At 39.8% G+C, this 21,942-nt stretch overlaps 1 protein-coding gene and 1 long non-coding RNA gene across 4 annotated transcripts in view; one reads left to right on the forward strand and one right to left on the reverse strand.

The window, feature by feature from the left end:
* Positions 1–21,942, reverse strand: part of CSMD1 (CUB and Sushi multiple domains 1) — a 1,887,231-nt gene that overhangs the window by 615,550 nt on the left and 1,249,739 nt on the right. The gene's annotated exons all lie outside the window — the stretch shown is intronic.
* On the forward strand, positions 5,054–12,568 carry LOC130361958 (uncharacterized). Its single transcript, XR_008891214.1, has 3 exons — positions 5,054–5,250; positions 11,847–11,959; positions 12,161–12,568. It is a non-coding gene; the product is annotated as an uncharacterized LOC130361958 (long non-coding RNA).

Consider the following 21,942-nt stretch of genomic DNA (forward strand, 5'->3'; position numbering starts at 1 on the left):
GGTAGATGCCTCCTCAGTGGGAGCTGGAGCGGTCCTTCTACAAAAAAATTCTTCCGGGCATGCTGTTACTTGTGGTTTTTTTTCTAGGACCTTCTCTCCGGCGGAGAGAAACTACTCCATCGGGGATCGAGAACTACTGGCCATTAAATTGGCACTTGAGGAATGGAGGCATCTGCTGGAGGGATCAAAATTTCCAGTTATCATTTACACCGATCACAAGAATCTCTCCTATCTCCAGTCTGCCCAACGGCTGAACCCTCGCCAGGCCAGGTGGTCGTTGTTCTTTGCCCGTTTTAACTTTGAAATTCATTTTCGCCCTGCCAACAAGAACATTAGGGCCGATGCCCTCTCTCGTTCCTCGGATGCCTCGGAAGTAGAGGTCTCTCCGCAACACATCATTCCTCCTGACTGTCTGATCTCCACTTCTCCAGCCTCCATCAGGCAAACTCCTCCAGGGAAGACCTTCGTTTCTCCACGCCAACGTCTCGGGATTCTCAAATGGGGTCACTCCTCCCACCTCGCAGGCCATGCGGGCATCAAAAAGTCCTTGCAACTCATCTCTCGTTTCTATTGGTGGCCGACTCTGGAGACGGATGTTGTTGATTTTGTGCGGGCCTGTACTGTCTGTGCCCGGGATAAGACTCCTTGCCAGAAGCCTGCTGGTCTCCTTCATCCTCTGCCTGTCCCCGAACAGCCTTGGTTACTGATTGGTATGGACTTTATTACAGACTTACCCCCATCCCGTGGCAACACTGTTGTTTGGGTGGTCGTTGATCGATTTTCCAAGATGGCACATTTTATTCCTCTTCCTGGTCTTCCTTCAGCGCCTCAGTTGGCAAAACAATTTTTTGTACACATTTTTCGTCTTCACGGTTTGCCCACGCAGATCGTCTCGGATAGAGGCGTCCAATTCGTGTCTAAATTCTGGAGGGCCCTCTGTAAACAGCTCAAGATTAAATTAAACTTCTCTTCTTCTTATCATCCCCAATCCAATGGGCAAGTAGAAAGAATTAACCAGGTCCTGGGTGACTATTTACGGCATTTTGTTTCCTCCCGCCAGGATGACTGGGCAGATCTTCTACCATGGGCCGAATTCTCATACAACTTCAGAGTCTCTGAATCTTCTGCTAAGTCCCCATTTTTCGTGGTGTACGGCCGTCACCCTCTTCCCCCCCTCCCTACTCCCATCCCTTGGATGAAGTGACTCGTGATCTTTCCACCATATGGAAAGATACCCAAAATTCTCTTTTACAGGCTTCATCCCGCATGAAAAGGTTTGCCGATAAGAAAAGAAGAACTCCCCCCATTTTTGCTCCCGGAGACAAGGTATGGCTCTCCGCTAAATATGTCCGCTTTCGTGTCCCCAGTTACAAACTGGGACCACGCTATCTTGGTCCTTTCAAAGTCTTGTGCCAGATTAATCCTGTCTCTTACAAACTCCTTCTTCCTCCTTCTCTTCGTATTCCCAATGCCTTCCATGTCTCTCTCCTTAAACCACTCATCATCAACCGTTTCTCTCCCAAACTTGTTTCTCCCACTCCTGTTTCCGGTTCTTCTGACATCTTCTCCGTGAAGGAGATACTGGCCTCCAAGACGGTCAGAGGAAAAAGATTTTTTTTGGTAGATTGGGAGGGCTGTGGTCCTGAAGAGAGAGCCTGGGAACCTGAGGACAACATCCTAGACAAAAGTCTGGTCCTCAGGTTCTCAGGCTCCAAGAAGAGGGGGAGACCCAAGGGGGGGGGTACTGTTACGCCGAGCGCTCCGGGTCCCCGCTCCTCCCCGGAGCGCTCGCAGCATCCTCGCAATTGCAGCGCCCCGGTCAGACCTGCTGACCGGGTGCGCTGCGATACCTCTCCCAGCCGGGATGCGATTCGCGATGCGGGTGGCGCCCGCTCGCGATGCGCACCCCGGCTCCCGTACCTGACTCTCTCTCCGTCGGTCCTGTCCCGGCGCGCGCGGCCCCGCTCCTTAGGGCGCGCGCGCGCCGGGTCTCTGCGATTTAAAGGGCCACTGCGCCACTGATTGGCGCAGTTGGCTTAATTAGTGTGTTCACCTGTGCACTCCCTATTTATACCTCACTTCCCCTGCACTCCCTCGCCGGATCTTGTTGCCATTGTGCCAGTGAAAGCGTTTCCTTGTGTGTTCCTAGCCTGTGTTCCAGACCTCCTGCCGTTGCCCCTGACTACGATCCTTGCTGCCTGCCCCGACCTTCTGCTACGTCCGACCTTGCTCTTGTCTACTCCCTTGTACCGCGCCTATCTTCAGCAGTCAGAGAGGTTGAGCCGTTGCTAGTGGATACGACCTGGTTGCTACCGCCGCTGCAAGACCATCCCGCTTTGCGGCGGGCTCTGGTGAATACCAGTAGCAACTTAGAACCGGTCCACCAGCACGGTCCACGCCAATCCCTCTCTGGCACAGAGGATCCACCTCCTGCCAGCCGAATCGTGACAATATGCCAATTATGTTCCCAGAATGATATCCTAGAGCATAGCCAAAAGTAAAAAAAAAACATACCCGCCCCAAACCCTATGCTCTGAATCATCATTCTGGGAATGTGATGTGTGTGGCCATCCCTAACCTGTTGCCTCAAATGCGCACACCGCTCAGGTGGACAGAGAGCGCTGCACATTTGAGGCAACAAAAAAAAAAGCCCTGACAATAGTGACTCAGTGACCCATGACCATTTTTGAAAAAAAAATACCCCAAGAGGTCTTATCAGGTTTATTATTTATTTATTTTATGAAACTTTTTTGGGGCAATTTTGTGGTTTATGGGGTTAAAATTTGGAATGCACTCTGGACTTGGTACATTGAAGAAGGCTCTCCCTGGTAATCATTCTCTGTTCTGCTTGCCGACTGAGGTGGGTTAGCGAGCAGAGCAGAGAAAGGGGGATATTAACCCCTCCCCTGCTGCTGTTATTGGTCAGACGTTCCATCAGACCAATAACAGCTCTGCTGGGGTGGTGACATGATCACCATCTCTCCCATCAGCAGAGGGTGATTGGTGGTGTGTAGTGCATCTCCCATCCCCTTCTGTTTCTGGGTCATTGGGTCACATGTGATCTGCATGACCGTAATCGCCACATATCGCCTGTCTGAATTGGGACCCCCAGGCATTTACACGGGAGGCCTGCAGAATGATTTCAGCAGGCATCCCATTCCATTCACAGCCGGATTACCAGTGGGGAATGGAAACGCAGAGGGCATACAGTTACTCCCTTGGTAACTGTATGCCCTCCCTGTACGCCCTTGGTCCTGGTGGGGTTAAAAATTATTACTTGCATAAAAGTACTACTACTAAGTACTAAAATGCAAATAAATAAATAAACAAACATATTTAATAAAAAGTGTTCAGAATTGTCCAAACTATTAAAATGTAATGTTTATGATACCATATGACAAAAGGAGTAAATGTAAAAAAATATATATATATATATATATAGATATATATATCTATCAAATGCTCATGTTTGTCAAGTTGCATACAGCATCCATTTAAGATGCTTCTACAGTATGCTGGGAGCCATCAGCTTAGCATTCTTGATGACCACAGCTCCCACCGGGCTGCTTCAAAGGCCTGTTTTTTCCCACTGCTACTGCACAATAGTAAAGAGTTTTATGTTTTATTATTTGGGGTTGACATTTCAGGGGTTACAAAACCTACAATTGATTCAACATAAAATGGTCTTAACATACACTGGTCAACCAAGAACCAATGAATATTGTATGTTGAGGGACCAATGTATTTACATATGAATTCACTTTATAGCTATTTTATTTCATAGATACATTTCACATTTATTGTATAATAAATTGTTAATGATTCTTTAAGGTTTGCATGCCATTTATAATTTATACTGACCTCACAAACCTTGTTTTGCTTGAAAACCCAAGAGTTTAGACACATTTTCCCACTTATACATTGGCCTGCTATCTTTTAATATTTTTATCAATGAGATACTACTGTAGGTCAGTGCACTGAGACTGGCACCCAATATCTGAGCATGTGATACTGTTTTGTTCTAGATAGATAAATATTAGATACTGTAGGTAAATAGAAGACTGCTTAAAGGGAACCAATCATCACTTTTTACCCCCTGTAACTATTAAAAACACGTCCTAGAGCATGTAACCATTGTTTCTACCATGTTTCTGTAGTGCATGGCAATGAATGAAAAGCTCCGAAAAATAAGCTCCGAAGCTCCAAAAGCAACAGCTGGAGGCACACTAATTGTGAACCAATTGGTAACATGCCAATGTTTCCCAACAGGTATGCCTACATTTTGCTACAAAGTTACAACTCCCAGCATGCCCGGAAAGCCAAAGGTTGTACGTGCACGCTGAGAGTTGTAGTTTTGCAACAGCTGGAGATACACTGGTTGGAAAACACTGGCTTATCTCATTAGGTAGCGTCACTCAATCAGGTTCACTATGTTATAGAAGTTGCTCAACTACAACTCCCAGCATGCCCGGACAAGCATTGGCTTTCCGGGTATGCTGGGAGTTATAGTATTGCAACTTCCATAACATAGTGACCCTGACTGAGTGACGCTACCTAATGAGATAAGCCAGTGTTTCCCAACCAGTGTATCTCCAGCTGTTGCAAAACTACAACTCTCAGCATGCATGACTTTGGCTTTTCGGGCATGCTGGGAGTTGTAGTTTTATGGAACAATAAATCCATAAAACTGCCCCTCCCCCAGTGGATAACTAGTACTCCCACTAATCCCTCCATCTCTGCCCCCCCTACTTCATTATTATCAGCACTAGTGATCATCAGATTCACCCCCCCCCACACACTCTTTTCAGTGTATAACATAATTTAATACATACACCTAACATTTAGTAATCTACCTAAGAAGACAGGAGGATTGAAGTACAATATGTCCTATGTGTCCCTTGCCGATCTCTAGATGTTATGCTCTCCACTGACAGCAGGAGAGTGTATGTATCCGGCTGGCACTAGGACCCAGCGGCACTCCAGCAGTCTGCAGACTCGCGCTCCTTGCTTCTGTAACTGCACGAGCTGACAGGGAAGACGAGGCTGATTCCACTGCGGCCGGGCTGTTAATCACGCCCAAGTAGGCGTGTTTAGGACGGGAGGGGCGTGATTTCAGCCCTGGCCACGGTGACTAAATAGGAATGCAGCACCGCCCAATGGACTACTTACAGAAATTAACATACAGCGCGGGACATTTTATAAGTTGATTTTCGGAGCGTTTCATTCATTGCCATGCACTACAGAAACATGGTAGGAACAATGGTTACATGCTCTAGGACGTGTTTTTAATAGTTACAGGGGGTAAAAAGTGATGATTGGTTCCCTTTAAGGTTAACAACATAACAGTATTTAAATACTTGTTGTTTAAAGGTAACTTTTCAGTATGAGTTGCTTTGTGTATAGCTGAGCACTGTTTTGGTCTATATATACCCTGTATATTGGATTTTCACTAGCTGTCTCTTGGCGGGCTTCATCTCTAATTTTTGATTGTCTCTAAACTAGTGGGTGGACACTAGCTGCTATAATGTCACTCCTGCACTGCTCAAACAGAAGAGGCAATCCTGCTTCCCTATAGCTCTGTGGCACACCATTAGAAGGAGCAGCATGGATGACATTATAGAGCTGTGTAATCCATGAATCCATCACTGATCAGACTTATTATTCAACATAAGCTCCTTAAAGGGATTTTCCCACAGTCACAAGTTACTCCTATTCATAGGAATAACTAGCTAATTGGTGCACTCTCTTCAATCTAGAGGAAATGTTCCCTCTTTTCATGATTAGTGGGGGTCCCAGCTTTCAGACACCCAACAATCAGATAGTAATTCCTTATCCATCAGCCACACTCCATTTTCTCTCCCCTTTCCCAACTTGGTAAACATTTATTTTTTAGCATGTATTCTGATCAAAGTGAAAGAAAATGTCTTCTCCGATTAGATTTATTAAACAGTTTGTTATATTTGCTTGTACTATTTATTTTTGCAAAGTTTGTTGAAAATACAGCTACCATTGAAATTCAATTTCATCTAAAGAGATGGATTTAAGATCTGAACTTTGTGAAACTAAAACATATGAAATGATTTAATTCTACATTTTATGTTTCAATCTATTTAACAGGTAATATGAATTACTATGTTTATTTTGGCATCTCTTATCAGGCAACTTTTTAAATAGCTTCTGTATACTACAGAAGAAGTTGAGTTGTTTTTTTTCTGTCTGACCACAGTGCTCTCTGCTAACACCTCTGTGTGCTAGGAACTGTCCAAAGTAGGAGCAAATCCTCATAGCAAACCTATCCTGCTCCGGGCAGAGGTGTCAGCAGAGAGCACAGTGGTCAGACAGAAAATAAATTCAAAAACAAAAGAACTTCTACTGCTCTGGACAGTTCCTGGCATAGCATACTCTGTAGCATACAGCAGCTGATAAGTACTGGAAGGGTTAAGATTTTTTAATAGAAGTAATTTACAAATCTGCTTAACTTTCTGGCACCAGTTGATTTAAAATAATAATAATAATAATAATAATAATAATAATAATGTTTTCCACCAGAGTACCCCTTTAAGTTAACAGAAAGCAATTCTGTTGGCATTGGCTTGTCTAAATATAATAAAGAAAATATAATTTTATGAATCATACAACAAAGTCAACGATGAAACTTATTCAGTGTCAGGGGTACAGAGAACCAAATAGTAAATACAATGCTAAAGACCAATTTAGGAAATGTGCAAAATATAATATTGATGCAGCCATTAAAGTTGTACAAAGAGCTCTCTATATTTATATGTGGATTTTATGCTGCAAAAAGCATTCTTTTGAAACACCAAAATTCAAATGGACGATTGTTTAAATAATATTTTACTCTGTGTTTTATTACCGTAAACTTTATAGTCAACAAATGTAACATCTTATATAAGCAATTTACCTCATGTCTATCTATCTAAACAAAAGACCAGAGCATTCTCAAATTGTGATAAAAAAGTAAATGTATTCCATTAACATAGTAACATAGTTCATAAGGTTGAAGAAAATACCAGAGCCCATTGAGTTCAACCTATATACCTAATGAGTCCCTACTGAGTTGATCCAGAGGAAGGCAAAAAACCCTCATACTAGAGGTAAAAATTCCTTCCCGACTCCAAATTTGGCAGAATAAATCCCTGGATCAACTTTCTGTCCCTATAAATCTAGTATACATAACCAGCGATGTTATTATTTATGTCATAAACCCATGCTGATATGGAGTCATACATTTATTTTTATCAAGATACTCCGAAATAGCATCTCTTAGAAAACCCTCAAACAATTTACAAATAATGGAAGTTAAACTAACAGGCCTATAATTCCAAGGTCGATTTTTGACCCCTTTTTACATATTGGCACCACATTTGCTATGCGCCAGTCCTGGGGAACAGTGTCACTATAGAGTCCTTGAATATTAAAAATAGGGGTCTGTCTATTACATTACTCAATTCCTTTAGGACATGGGGGGGGGGGGGGGGGGGAATGCCATCTGGACCTGGTTATTTGTCCAAAAAATAATTGGGCGACAAAATGGAAGAAAAAACGCCATTTTGCAACTTTTGGGGCTTGCGTTTCTATGCAGTGCATTTTTCAGTAAAAATGACACATTATCTATATTCTGTAGGTCTATAATGTTAAAATGATAGCCTACTTATATAGATTTGATTTTGTCGTACTTCTATAAAAAATCATAACTACATGCAGGAAAATGCATACGTTTAAAATTGTCCTCTTCCGACCCATATAACTGTTTTATTTTTCCATATATGGGGTGGTATGAGAGCTCATGATTTGCGCCGTGATCTGAAGATTTTAGCAGTACCATTTTTGTTTTGAGCACGTACGCCATTGACCGTGCGGTTTAATTAACAATACATTTTTATAGTTCGGACATTTATGCATGCGGCGATACCACATATGTTTGTTTTTATTTTTATTTACACAGGTTTTTTTATGGGAAAAGGGGGTGATTCAAACTTTTATTAGGGAAAAGGTTAAATGATCTTTATTAACTTTTTTTAACTTTTTTTTTTGCAATGTTATAGCTCCTATAGGGGGCTATAACATGCAGTACATTGATTCAATACACTGATCCCTGCCATTGCATTCAATGGCAGGGATCAGTGTTATCGGCGGTTGATTGCTGAAGCCTGGATTTCAGGCTTGGAGCAATCAATCGACGATCGGATAAGAAGGAGACAGGTGAGGGGACCTCCTGCTGCGTCCTAGCTTATCGTGACTTCGCGATGGTCCCGATCAGCCCGACTGAGCAACCGGGATGCTTTTACTTTCACTTTCAGACGCGGCGATCAACTTTGATCGCCGTTTCTAAAGAGTTAATGCAGGACATCAGCCCAATCGGCAATGTCCCGCATTAGCGTGAGTCCCGGTTGGGACCCACCAGGTATGATGCGCGCGCATTATATATGTGGGGACGCGCATATGGATGTTCATAAACGTCCATATGCGCTAAGGGTTTAAAATATAATTTAAAGTCCATTCTCAATAAAAACATAAATCCCCCCTCCCCTTTTCCCATAAAAAAAATAAAAAAATAAAACATATTTGATATGGGCACATGCACAACAACAAAAACGTAAAACCTTTTTTACTTTGCTGTACATTTTACGGTAAAATAAAAGGTCTCATTTCAAAGTACAATTGGTTGATCCAAGTCCTCATATGGGTCTGTAGATGGAAAAATAAAAGAGCTATGTCTCTCAAAAGGCGAGGAGGTAAAATGAAAAAATTTAAATTTGCTGTGTCTTCAAGGCCAAAATGGGGGGTGTCCTTACGGGATTAAAGGGGTTGTCCAGGAAATGAAACACAGGTTTATTTTCTTTCTTGTCTGTCTCCAGGTTGGGTGTGGTACCTGCAGCTCAGTTCCATTGAAGTGAATGGAGCCAAGTTGTAATACCACACCCAAAGTGGAGACAAACAGGGAGCAGTCTTTGAAATAAAATGTCATTTTTTTTATTCCGGGACAACCCCTTTAAAGTCTGTGCCAGCAGTGGATGAAGAAAAAGTTGGCATATTTGCATGCAGACTTGGTTTGCTAAAAAATTTGCACCTTTTTGCCAGATCTGCAAAATGTGCCGGGCTTGGTGTAAAGTGGGTGTGATTTTTCATACAGTGGCAGGACCATCCCTGTGTGCTGAATTTACTACAATTTACACCCAGTGTTAATTGTAGTGGAAATCTACACCAGTTTTGAGCTAGTGTAGATTTCTGAGACTGCTAAAAAAGTGCACCTCTTAATAAATCCACTACATGCCAGCATTGCTGGGGGATATTTTAGATCAGCAAATTAAAGGCTTGTATTGGTAAATCCCCCCTCCATTATCTGTAATTTATAGTAACATATACAGTTCATTTAAATGCATCCAATACATTTTTTTGTGAAAATATTAATAATTGGACTAAGTATAAAGTGCAGGTGTATTAATACATAATCTAATGTTAAAAATGCATTATCTGTGTAAAAACTACATTTAGGGGTTATGTACCACTCACTATCTATACAAATAAATCTACAAAATGACATGCATTGCTTTTTGATGTCTAGCCGTTCTTTGTTGGAGTGATAATTATAGACCCTTATCACGGCCCTGGATCTGTAGGCACTGGACTATACTTAGTGTTGCTCTTGTGTGCTCTATCTATTTTCCTCATATCTATTTATCTATCCACCTGTCTATCTAATATGCACCTTGCTGCCTCTCACATACACCTATTTTTTCATTTTTTTTTTACTGTAGGGTATTCAATGTATAGTATATAATAAACACCAATTCTAGCTCAAGCGCTTGGTATATGTTAAAGCTAGAATGGCATTTGACATTTCAAAAGAACCCCTGGAGATGTCAAAAAAGAAGCCAGACTTACAAGTGTGACCTCTGGATCTCAGATCAAACACTTCCTCTCATACAGACATCATTGTATAACCTCTGCAGTGCAGAGTACATTTAAATAATCACAGCTCTACAGTATATATCTCAGTGGTGGGTGTTTGAGCTCAGTGATTCTTTTCCTTTGAATGTCCATTGCCTAGATACACTTAGACTTAATACAGGATAGGGATAATGTGATCATAGTGATTGACCTGTTCATTGTTATCTTTGGCCAAATTTAATACTGCTACATTCATTATTTTTTATTTTCTTAACACCTTTTTTCATTCTTCCTTAAAATACAATGTCATTGCTACTATGTTTAGTTTTAAAAGGTGAGCTTTTGAGGTCAGGCCAATGCTATGAATAAAGACTATGATGTGAAGTCCACAAAAACAGAATTTTAGTGATAAAATTGATACAAATCACAATTATTGAGGCCATTAATATTTAAAAAATTGACAAAAAAATGAACTGATAGAGAAAACAACTATATTGTGGTTGTTGGCATTCATTTATGTAATGATAACACTGGTTACAGCCCAGAAGTGCAACCTACCAACAAGTCAACAAGTATTGTTTTTGTGAATTGGACACGTAATAAAAAGGGGTTTTCCCACTAATATTCATCCAAAGGATAAGTGCTGAGGATCCCCCTGTGGGATATCCACTGATCAGTACTGTGGGGGATGTATACCGAAACCCATCAATTCTAGCATGAGAAAGAGTTACTGTATATAAAACTGTGGTCAATTGTGCAGGCTGCTATTGTGTGAAAGATTTAAAAAATGCTAAGTAAGATTAGTCAACTCATTTTATGTCCCAAAGGTTCTAAGGGTGTCCCAGATGTTATATAGTTTTTAAGGCTGAAATCACAATATCAAGTTGCATTGCGGTTGTGTTGCGGTTGGCCACATAGAGTAACTTTTTGTAGGGGATTGTCCCTGTTTTGAGATAGGGGTATTGGGGTATTGGCTATTTTGGAGTCCCTTTACTCCAGGCATCTAGTGATTTCAATGTTTTGTAATCAATTTTAGAGACATTGTTAATAAAGATTTGTTAAATTTTTGCTATTTCTTTTGGTAAATTTTTGGTCTATGGTAGCTAATTTGGGCTAGTAAGCCCTTGTTTGTCAGTGATTAGTTAACTGCTTTTGAAACCTGCTATTTTTTTAATACTTGTTGACTTGTTGAATATAAAGGGGTACTCTGCTGTAATAATCTTATCCCCTATTCAAAGGATAAGGGATAAGATGCTAGATCGCAGGGGTACCACCACTGGAGACCCCCCCCCCAAATATCAGCTATGATACCCCTGTCATTCGGTGCACGGAGCGAACTCTGCTTTGTTCCCGATGACTGAGGATGCCAGCCACCACACCTCCTCCATTCATGTCTATGGGAGGAGGCGTGACGGCTATGTACTTGCCGTCACGCTCCCTCCATTCAGGTCTATAGGAGGGGGTGTGACATCATGAACGCGGAAGCAGCAAGCTTCCATGTTCCGGATGCCGCTGCTGTCGGCCTGGAGATAACAGGGGTACCCAGCTGCGGGACCCCTGCAATCCAACATCTTTTCAAAGCGCCAGACCCCGTCAGTTAGTCAGTCCAACAAAGTGTCAACAAAATAGATAAAATGATGTTTATTCAAAGCACATATCAATGCGTTTCTGGCCCGGAATGGGCCCTTCGTCAGGACAAGGTGCATAAACAGAGGTAGTGAGACACAGACATTAAATGCCTACAAGGATTCTTTACACACAGCAGTTACATCAATTTGGATTAAGATATTCACAAAACCCTGTTAAGTGAGTGACGTAGGCACTCCAGATTTAAAAAAAAACATAATCGACGAAGCAGTGGTTCGTCGATTATGTGTTTTTATCTGGAGTGGTCTGGCGCTTTGAAAAGTTCAATTTTTCTTGGTTTTTTCCAGCTACTCCATTACCGTACCAGAAGGCTCTTGGGATCGGGGGGAACCAAGCTGCAGGACCTCACTGTACTCTATGTACGCTAACAGATGTTGTGCTCTCAGCGCAACACCACAGGGTGAGTGTTTCTATCCTGACATACTTCACCAGGGGCACTTTTGTGTCTCTTTTATCTTTTTTCCTCTGAACATCTTATCCCTATCCTTTGGATAGGGGATAAGATGTTTACAGTGGAGTACCCCTTTAAGCAATTATGATGTATATATTAATTTAGATGCATTGCTTATAAGTTTAATTTGCTGTTTCTGTGTCCACTTAGTTTCTCAGTCATTCACAGTTCAGCAGTAACAATGAAGATGTGGTGAAGATCTGCCTGTGGATGCACACAAAAAAATGTGCGGCCAACTGCAGAATCAAAAGAACAGATGCTGGAATGCGCCATTAGTAGAGCGATGACATTTTTCCATTACTATGGGAAACTATGGGATACAGTTCCAATCCACAATGCATCTACAATGCAACCTGATTGTGTGGTTCCATCTTAGCATCCAAGAATCATACATTCATCGCTTATCCTGCAGAAGTAAGAAATGTTAATAGGAATATCCCTTTAGCATATCTATTCCTCCCCCTCTACATCAAATAATCTATAAAATTCTCTTTACTGCATATTTAAATGTTTTATCCTCAGTAAGGCTGCTTTCACACTATAAAAATACCTCCGTTGTAAACGCCCGTTATAAAAACCCTGGAAATCGGCCATTAAACGGCTGTTAGAAAATCCAGTTATAGTTGATGGGATTTTTTTCAATAGCCATTTTAACCCGTTATCGCCCGTTAATAATGGCCGTTATTTTGTGACGAGCGAAGGAACAGAAGAATTAGTGCATGCACTATTTCTCCTGTTACTATCGCCTGTCACAAAATAATGTCCGTTATTAATAATGGGTGATAACGGGTTAAAACGGCTATTGGAAAATCCCATAGACTATAATGGGATTTTTTAACCGCCATTTAAGGGACGATTTCCAGGGTTTTTATAACAGGCGTTTATAACGGAGGTATTTTTATAGTGTGAATGCAGCCTAAGTATCATCACCAAAATTGTCACAGTTCTTTTTATAGGCTTCTATGTATCTATGTATTTCTTTAATTGTGAAGTGAATGTAATAATATTCCTTTTAAATACCCACATAAAAGGCATAACATATAACATATAGTACATATTAAGATATGATATATATATATATATATATATATATATATATATATATATATATATCATGCTTCTAATTCAGCCTTTAATTTATCCTTTAAATATCCCCATTTCCTATGTGTATGAGTTAGATTAGATCTTTCTGTTTTAGAACAACACTTACACAAGGAAGTTTATTGTATGGAACATTTTAATGGACTTATAATATTGATCCATTTTGCAAATGACATGAATAAAATTATTCCTAACAAATATGTTCAGTAGCATGGAGGGTTTGCACTCTGTTTTCTATAAAATAATATATCGATTGTGCACATTAATAAAAGTTAATATACCCCCTATTGGTTGGATAATTGCATTTCCAGCAGTCCGCAATGAAAAGCTGTTACTCAAATAGTTTACTACCCTGTGACAACCCTGCTGTTGCAAGAGCATGATGGGTAAATCAATAATGGTTTTATACAATCTAGATGCACTTAGGTGGCATTTGAAGCCTGAAAATACAACATAAAATGGAAATTGGTTAACCTGTAACAGCTACCTGTTCATAAATTATAAGCAAAATAACATGGCAATCTAGTGCAGCTTGTGTAATGTACCAATAGTGCAGTCCAATGCTACCTCTAACACTTATCTCAACTTATATGTATTGTAACTTAAATTTGAAATATATTTCTAACATGTATATTAGGTTGTACAGTGGGGCAAAAAAGTATTTAGTCAGCCACCAAAGCAAGTTCTCCCATGTAAAAAGATGAGAGAGGCCTGTCATTTTCATTATAGGTATACCTCAACTATGAGAGACATAATTAGAAAAATAAAATCCATAAAATCACAGTCTGATTTTTAAAGAATTTATTTGCAAATGATGGTGGAAAATAAGTATTTGGTCAATAACAAGTTCATCTCAGTACTTTGTTATATACCCTTTGTTGCCAATTACAGAGGTCAAATGTTTTCTTTAAGTCTTCACAAGGTTTTCACACACTGTTGCTGATATTTTGGCCCATTCCTCCATGCAGATCTCCTCTAGAGTAGTGATGTTTTCGGGCTGTCGCTGGGCAACACAGACTTTCAACTCCCTCCAAAGGTTTTCTATGGGGTTGAGATCTGGAGACTGGCTAGGCCACTCCAGGACCTTGAAATGCTTCTTACGAAGCCACTCATTTGTTGTCTAGGCGGTGTGTTTAGGAACATTGTCATGCTGAAAGACCCAGCCATGTTTCATCTTCAATGCCTTGCTGATGGAAGGAGGTTTTCTCTCAAAATCTCAAGATACATGGCCCCATTCATTCTTCCCTTTACATGAATCAGTTGTCCTGGTTCCTTAGCAGAAAAACAGCCCCAAAGCTTGAGGTTTCCACCCCCATGCTTCACAGTAGGTATGGTGTTCTTTGGATGCAACTCAGCATTCTTTCTCCTCCAAACACGACAAGTTGAGTTTTTACCAAAAAGTTCTACTTTGGTTTCATCTGACCATAAGACATTCTCCCAATACTCTTCTGGATCATCCAAAAGCTCTCTAGCAAACTTCAGATGGGCCCAGACATGTACTGGCTTAAGGAGGGGGACACGTCTGGCACTGCATGATTTGGGTCCCTGGTGGCATAGTGTGTTACTGATGGCAGCCTTTGTTACTTTGGTTCCATCTCTATGCAGGTCATTCACTAGGTCCCCCCATGTGGTTCTGGGATTTTTGCTCAACATTCTTGTGATCATTTTGACACCATGGGTGAGATCTTGCGTGGAGCCTTAGATCAAGGGAGATCATCAGTGGTCTTGTATGTCTTCCATTTTCTAATAATTGCTCCACAGTTGATTTCTTTACACCAAGCTGCTTGCCTATTGCATATTCAGTCTTCTCAGCCTGGTGCAGGTCTACAACTTTGGTGTCCTTCGACAGCTCTTTGGTTTTGGCTATAGTGGAGTTTTAAGTGTGACTGTTTGAGGTTGTGGACAGGTGTCTTTTATACTGATAACAAGTTCAAACAGGTTTAATTAATATAGGTAACGAGTGGAGGACAGAGGAGACTCTTAAAGAAGAAGTTACAGGTCTGTGACAGCCAGAAATCTTGTTGTTGGTGACCAAATACTTATTTTCCACCATAATTTGCAAATGAATTCTTTAAAAATCAGACAATGTGATTTTAAGGATTTTTTTTCTCATTATGTCTATTATATATCTTATAGTTGAGGTATACCTATGATGAAAATTACAGGCTTTGCTGATCTTTTTAAGTGGTAGAACTTGCACAATTGGTAGCTGACTAAATACCTTTTTGGCCCTCTGTATATTACATAAAAGTTGTTTTCCCCACAGTTTATGTTAACCATAGAACCCCATGGAAGAGTTTCTGTATATATATATATATATACTGCTTGTGTCCAGGCTGTGCTGAACCATAACATGCATGCCTTCTTCCTCCGCCACCCTTCCCTGCCTTGATTGACCTGTTTGACATGCAAGGACAGGGGCGGAAAAGAGGAGACAATCATGCTGTTGTTAAGCACAGCCTTCTTGAAACTTTAGATATGGGCACACTATAGAGCTGACAGATTCCTTTTAAAGAGACTGCAGTACTTGCAATGGAGCTAAACCCCCAAAACAGTTAAAGAGGTTATCCAGCAGCTGGGGGGGTTATGCCCCTCATGCAGTATATAACTAAACAAACCTTTACTCACTTCCTGTGCTCCAGCATTGCCTCCGGTGCCCTGCCCTGGCCCCCTCAGTAAACCGCAGCATTTTCTGGTGGGTCCAAGAACCACATGGGCTCCATGTGTCACATTGCCACTAGTTGAAACGCTGGCCAGAGGTGGTACATCACTACGACAAGCAATACGCTGAGCGGCAGTGACACACACTGGACCCGAATGCTTTCGGGGCGCAACACATCAAGATGCTGCTCAAGTAGACGATTGCTGTGGGGCCTGGCACTGGACACCAATGGAATATGCGGGGGGGGGGGGGGGTACTCGAGTTGTGATATAATTGATCTAATATTTATGACCTATCCTAAGGCTAAGATTGTCTGCAACTACTGCTTATCTAATCTGCTGCAAACTGTAGTATGACGTACAATAACTTGTGCAGGATAAAAAAAATATATATATATAAAAGTAAACTATTTTAAATAGTAAATACAAAATGTTTACAACAGCCACTGGTAGATTTCTCTTGTTTAAACTCCCTTAGACCCTGAATTGTTGATTCTATTAAATTTCTCCTTAATAATTTGCTGTTGCCTCTGCCTGTCATTGCCTCTCCCTGTCAAGGCCACTTTTATCTAGATCTGGCTAGAAAACAGAGATGTCTGTCATCCCAATTCTCCAGTCACTGTTATAATGAGATTACTGTAGAGATAACACCTTCCCTTTGCAGTAGGTTGTAAAGCAAGATTAGTCTGTCCTACCATTAAAGGATTTTAACACTTTTAGATTTACCAAAACTGTAAAATGTTTATCCTGTCACTGTAAACAGAATAGTCCGTCTAAGGGCTCCATTACACAGATTGATTATCCACCTAATAGGGCGACATCACAATGTTTAATAGGGCCAGCGATCATCCAATAAATGAGCAAACGCTTGTCCCTCAGCTGATCATTTTTGTTTACCATGCTTAATAATTATCATTCATCAGCTACATATCTACCTATGTAATATAGGAAGTGGAACTAACAAACAAATGAAGCAAAGGGTCACACAAACAATACATCTATCATTCACACTGCCTTATCATTCACACTGCCTTATCATTCACACTGCCTTCCTTGCATGAAAGTCAAATTGTTTAATAAATCTATCACATTCTGAGACGTTGTAGTCTAAGCTTAGACCAACGGATGGTCGGCTTAATCTGCACTAGAATCTTGCACCAGAGTGCATCCTTTAATGAGTACCCCCTACCCTCTTTCTCAAGTCATGCCTTTTTCTTTCAGATGTAGCAGAAAAGTGTCCCAAGTGTCCCAAAAATTTGCCCAATTGTACTGATTGCTGAGCTGAGTGCTGAAAAAAACACACATTTTCCAGAAATGTTAATTTAAAAAAATGTTCATGTCTCAAAACTGTAATTAAAAGCGCATAAATCCTTTGTTCCCTATGCAAAACAATTTATTTATATTATAAAAAGGCTTTTTCACAGGAGAGATTATTCGTAGGAATGCTTGTTCCTGATATTTGACCCATACAAAAGGGCCAGCGATCAACCAATAAATAAGAAATAATTTTTTAACTGATTCTATCTTTCATGGAGACACTGTTATTAGCCGCATATTGCCCTGTATATACAGATGTGTATCTGACAATCATAAAATAAGTCATGTGCTTGGCCCGTGTAAAGGATGTGTTTACACTGTGGATTTTTCTAATATTTTACTGTGATTTGGTCATATTACAGGAGCAATATAGCTATTTTACCATGATTGCCTCAAAATCATGGCAAAATGTCTGGAAAACATATTAAAAAGAAAAAAAAAACACACTGTATGAACACAGCCAAAATGGCTACATATGTAAAAGAAGAGCATTAAAAGCTTTATTGACATGAAAAAAAAATCTTGACACGTCGCTCAGACATGTAAAACATCTTTGATTACACTGGGTCTCTCTTTAGAGACCCATTGCTATTGTTAGTTACTAGCCTATGAAGCAGGCGACATTGCACTCCACTCCATGGCTGGCCAGGAGATCCAACCTTTTCTCTGTATAGACTTCTATGGATTTCCTGGCCAACCAGGAAGTGGATCGCAATGCTTCCCGCTTCACCAGCTAATAACTCATAATCACATAGGTGTTAGATATATTACACCATATAAAGCTAGTATACATTTACCTGGGACAGTACATTCTCAGTGAGAGTAATTTTTCTACTAAATGTGCACATAATGGCTAATGCTATAGACTTGTGATTGTGTGTGCGTTCCCTATAGGAGTGTTCCAGAGATATACAGGTGCTGTATCTGGCTCATATCAGAAACAACAACAGAAAAATAAAACAACTATATATATATATATATATATATATATATATATATATATATATATATATATTTACATTTACTTTAAATTGTAGCCAAGATTTCACCCTTCATTGACAACTGTACAGTAACTTTTTGTATGTTTTTTTCTAAATTGAACAGTTAGTCCATTTACATTATGCATTTTCTCTGTGATACTGTTTTTCGTGATTTTAAATACTATATCTGGTGGTTTGTGTAACGATGAGCGCTCCGGGTCCCGCGGCTTCCCCGGAGCGCTCGCGGCGTTCAGCTTGTAGCAGCGCTCCGGTTACTGTTCCTGACCGGGAGCGCTGTCCCCCTGCCTGCGGCGGGGATGCGATCCGCGTGGCGGGACGTCGCCGCCCGTGGGTCGCATCCCAAGTCACCTACCAGTTGGGTCCTGCTGTGTCTTCCTCCCGGCGTGTGCGGCCCCACTCCCTAGGGCGCGCGTGCGCCGGCTCACTGAAATTTAAAGGGCCAGTGCACCACTAATTGGTGCCTGGCACAATCAAGTTTAAATGCATAAATACTCACTTCCTCTTCCTCCCCTTGCCAGATCTTGTTGCCTTGTGCCCTGAGAAAGCGTTTTGTGTATTGGCTAGCCTGTGTTATTGACCTTCTGCCGTTGCCCCTGACTACGAACCTTTGCCGGCTGTTCCGACCTTCTGCTACGTCTGACCTTGCCTTTGCCTTGTCCTTTGTATCACGCCTGTCTCAGTGGCCAGAGAGGTCGAGTCGCTACTGGGGGACATGACCTGGTAGTTACCGCCGCAGCAAATCCATCCCGCTTTGTGGCGGGCTCTGGTGAAGACCAGTAACTACTTAGAACCGATCCCTCAGTACGACCCGCGCCATCGCCTCTCTGACACAAGGTTCCAGTGTCCTCACCAGCTGCTAGTCCGGATCCTGACAGTTTGTACCTTCTGGAATATTAGATGTTTTTTTGTCTGATAAGTGGAGATGGTTAGATTTCTTTTTTAACTGTTATTCGAGTTACAAAGGTAATCACAGTATGAAGTGGTACCCCACAAGGTAATAATGCCCTCTTTTTGCCCCTGAGAAGGTGATAATGTCTCTGCTATGCTACCCACAGGGTAATAGTGCTCCTTCTGCAGCCTCCACAAGGTAAAATGGCTCCTCTGTGCCCCGAGCAAGGCAATGATATCTCTCTGTGTCTCCAGAAGTTAGTAGTATCACTTCTTTGTTCCTCACAAGGAAATAGTGCCCCTTCTTTATCCCCCCACAAGATAACAATGCTCAATGCTCTCAGTCCCTTAAAAAGTCAGAGTGCCCCCTTGTAGTTCTCATCAAAGTAATAGTGCCCAGGACCCTCTCTGTGCTCCAAGAAGGTAATATAATCATTTCTTGTCTCCACACGATAATTTTGTACCCTCTGTGCCCCTAGAAGATAATACTATTGTGCCCCTGGAATGTAATACTATTTACTCTATGTCCCCTAAAAAAAAATTGTGCCCTACTTTGTGTCTCCCACAAAGTGCTCAGTTCATTTGTGGTCCCACAAGGTTACAGTGCCATCTTTGTGCCCCCATAAAGTAATAGTACCTCCTCTATATAGCCCACAAGGTAATGGTGCTCCTTCTGGGGCCCCTACAAGGTAATTGTGCCTCTCTGTTCCACCTGTACTTGCTCAGTGTTCACCTGCTTAATTCAATTCTCTCCTTTACTTATTTTGACATTCAAAGTCCTAAATCAGATAGAAAGATGTATTCACACTCTGTCATGGGATACATGGCATTACAATACATATAGGAGAGCATTACAAAATGCAAAGTTAGACAAGAGTGAGAGATGTAGATATACACACCAGAATGTCAGAATGTCTATACACCAGAATTCCTACACAAAAAATTGGTTTGCATTTTTTCATATAAATAAGCCATTTAACATTTTATAGTAGGATTACAGTACATTTATAATGGTTTACTTAACTTGATATATTAGTTGCTCATCAGTATTTACACCAATGCCTCATTCTAGACAAGTTGTATGTAACAAAAAAAAAAATATATTAAAACAAAAGTCTATATATTTGTTGTATTTTTATTTGTATTACTATTATATTTTAATGGTACTAACAAAATTTTTACTGATATATTCCCCCCCCCATCATCAACATTTAAAATCTCCCATCTATTTTGTTAGTGAATATTTTGTTTAAAATTTCTTGCAAATGATATGATAAAATACAGACTTTGTAAAGTTTTAGCTATATGAACTTACATCTTCACAGATGCACTGATGGTACCTCTTTGCTTGTCATTTACATAAAAACATCATATACATTGTAAAGTGACTTATAAAAATGAATACTTCAATAATCAAAAATGATAATGACAGAATGTTTAAACATGGATTAAATAAAAATTCTAAACTTGCTTAAGATTTTGTATCTTGTATCTATAAGTACAGTCTGAATGAGTAGCAATGATGAAAAGAGACTGTAATGTTACTTTCTTAATATCTATTTACACTTTCTAGTTATTGTGACTATTCCTTGTATATATAATAGCCCACTTTGAATACAGAAAAAGGTAAACCATACCTCTGAAACCTGAAAAAAGAATTAAAATGCATTTTGTTTATATGGAATGTAACACTTTGACATGACCTTTCAGTTTTATACTTTTTACAATATGTATATATATATATATATATATATATATATATATATATATATATATATATATATTATACAAATATCATTTTTATGAAATATAAAATATAAAACATGTATAACAAAGAAATTATCAACTGATCGTGTGCTGAGTGTTGTGATGGCAGACTCAGTCTATTCAGTAAAATGATAATATGTAATGTTTTTCATCTTCTCATTCTTATTATAATTATTATTATAATTTTACAAGACAAGAATCTTTCAGATAGTTGTTTGAAATTGTTGAACTTCACCCATTGGTAATTTTTACTTGGAGTACTTTAAATTCATGGCTTAGATCTGCTAATGTAAAAAAATAATAATAATAAAGATGGTAATATTTATTATTGAGATTTATAATCATCTTTTACAGTAATAAAAGTAATAAGTGAAATACACTGAAATAAAGTGTAATCACATGTAGACCTGCATAGTAATACATTTGATTGATTGCATTCTACCGTAGAGGTATTTTATATCTAGTTTCTATAAAATTTCTTGATTTTGTCTGCTATTATAGTTAAAATTGTTAGGTAAAAAGCTGTAACCGATTCTTCTACTGTGGTCGCAAATGTAACATACCAAATTAACTATTCGGAAAGTTTTGACAGTGGGTACTGTCAATCCAATGTAACATTTACATTTTAACAGATAATTTAACTGGGATTCATCCTGCCTTTGATGTATTTCCCTTGTACTCAGTTGCAAGGAGGAAAGTGATTTTGTCAGGCATCTTATACAAGGAAAAGCATCTTTGAAGTACTGTAACTGTTCTCAGTATGGAGTATGAATCAACTGGATATCTATATGTACAGAAACAGGATTAAGCTAGTAGAAAAAATATTGCAATCATTTTTGCAAAGAAAACCTAAAACTGCCATATGCTTCTTTCGAGGCTAAAATTCAACAGGCAATATTTTCTAGACACTTTCAAATCATTTTCGGCTTAAAGACCCAAACACCTGTTGATTAAACACATTTCCACAAATCATGGCTGGGATATTTGACAAAGCTATTTAAATGTTTAGCAGGGGGTCAATAAAGTAAAAATCTTTGTACTCTAGTCAGGTGCCAAAATAAACAATTGAAAAGTGTTTTTAAATATTGATATAGGGTTGCTCATGTTATATATGATTGAATAAACATCCATACCACGCGACAGTCAGATTTCTAATAACTAAAAACAAGTTTGAATAACAATATATGTATACATATT

Source organism: Hyla sarda, chromosome 3 (genome assembly GCF_029499605.1).
Source record: "Hyla sarda isolate aHylSar1 chromosome 3, aHylSar1.hap1, whole genome shotgun sequence".
In the NCBI taxonomy this organism is placed as follows: domain Eukaryota; kingdom Metazoa; phylum Chordata; class Amphibia; order Anura; family Hylidae; genus Hyla; species Hyla sarda.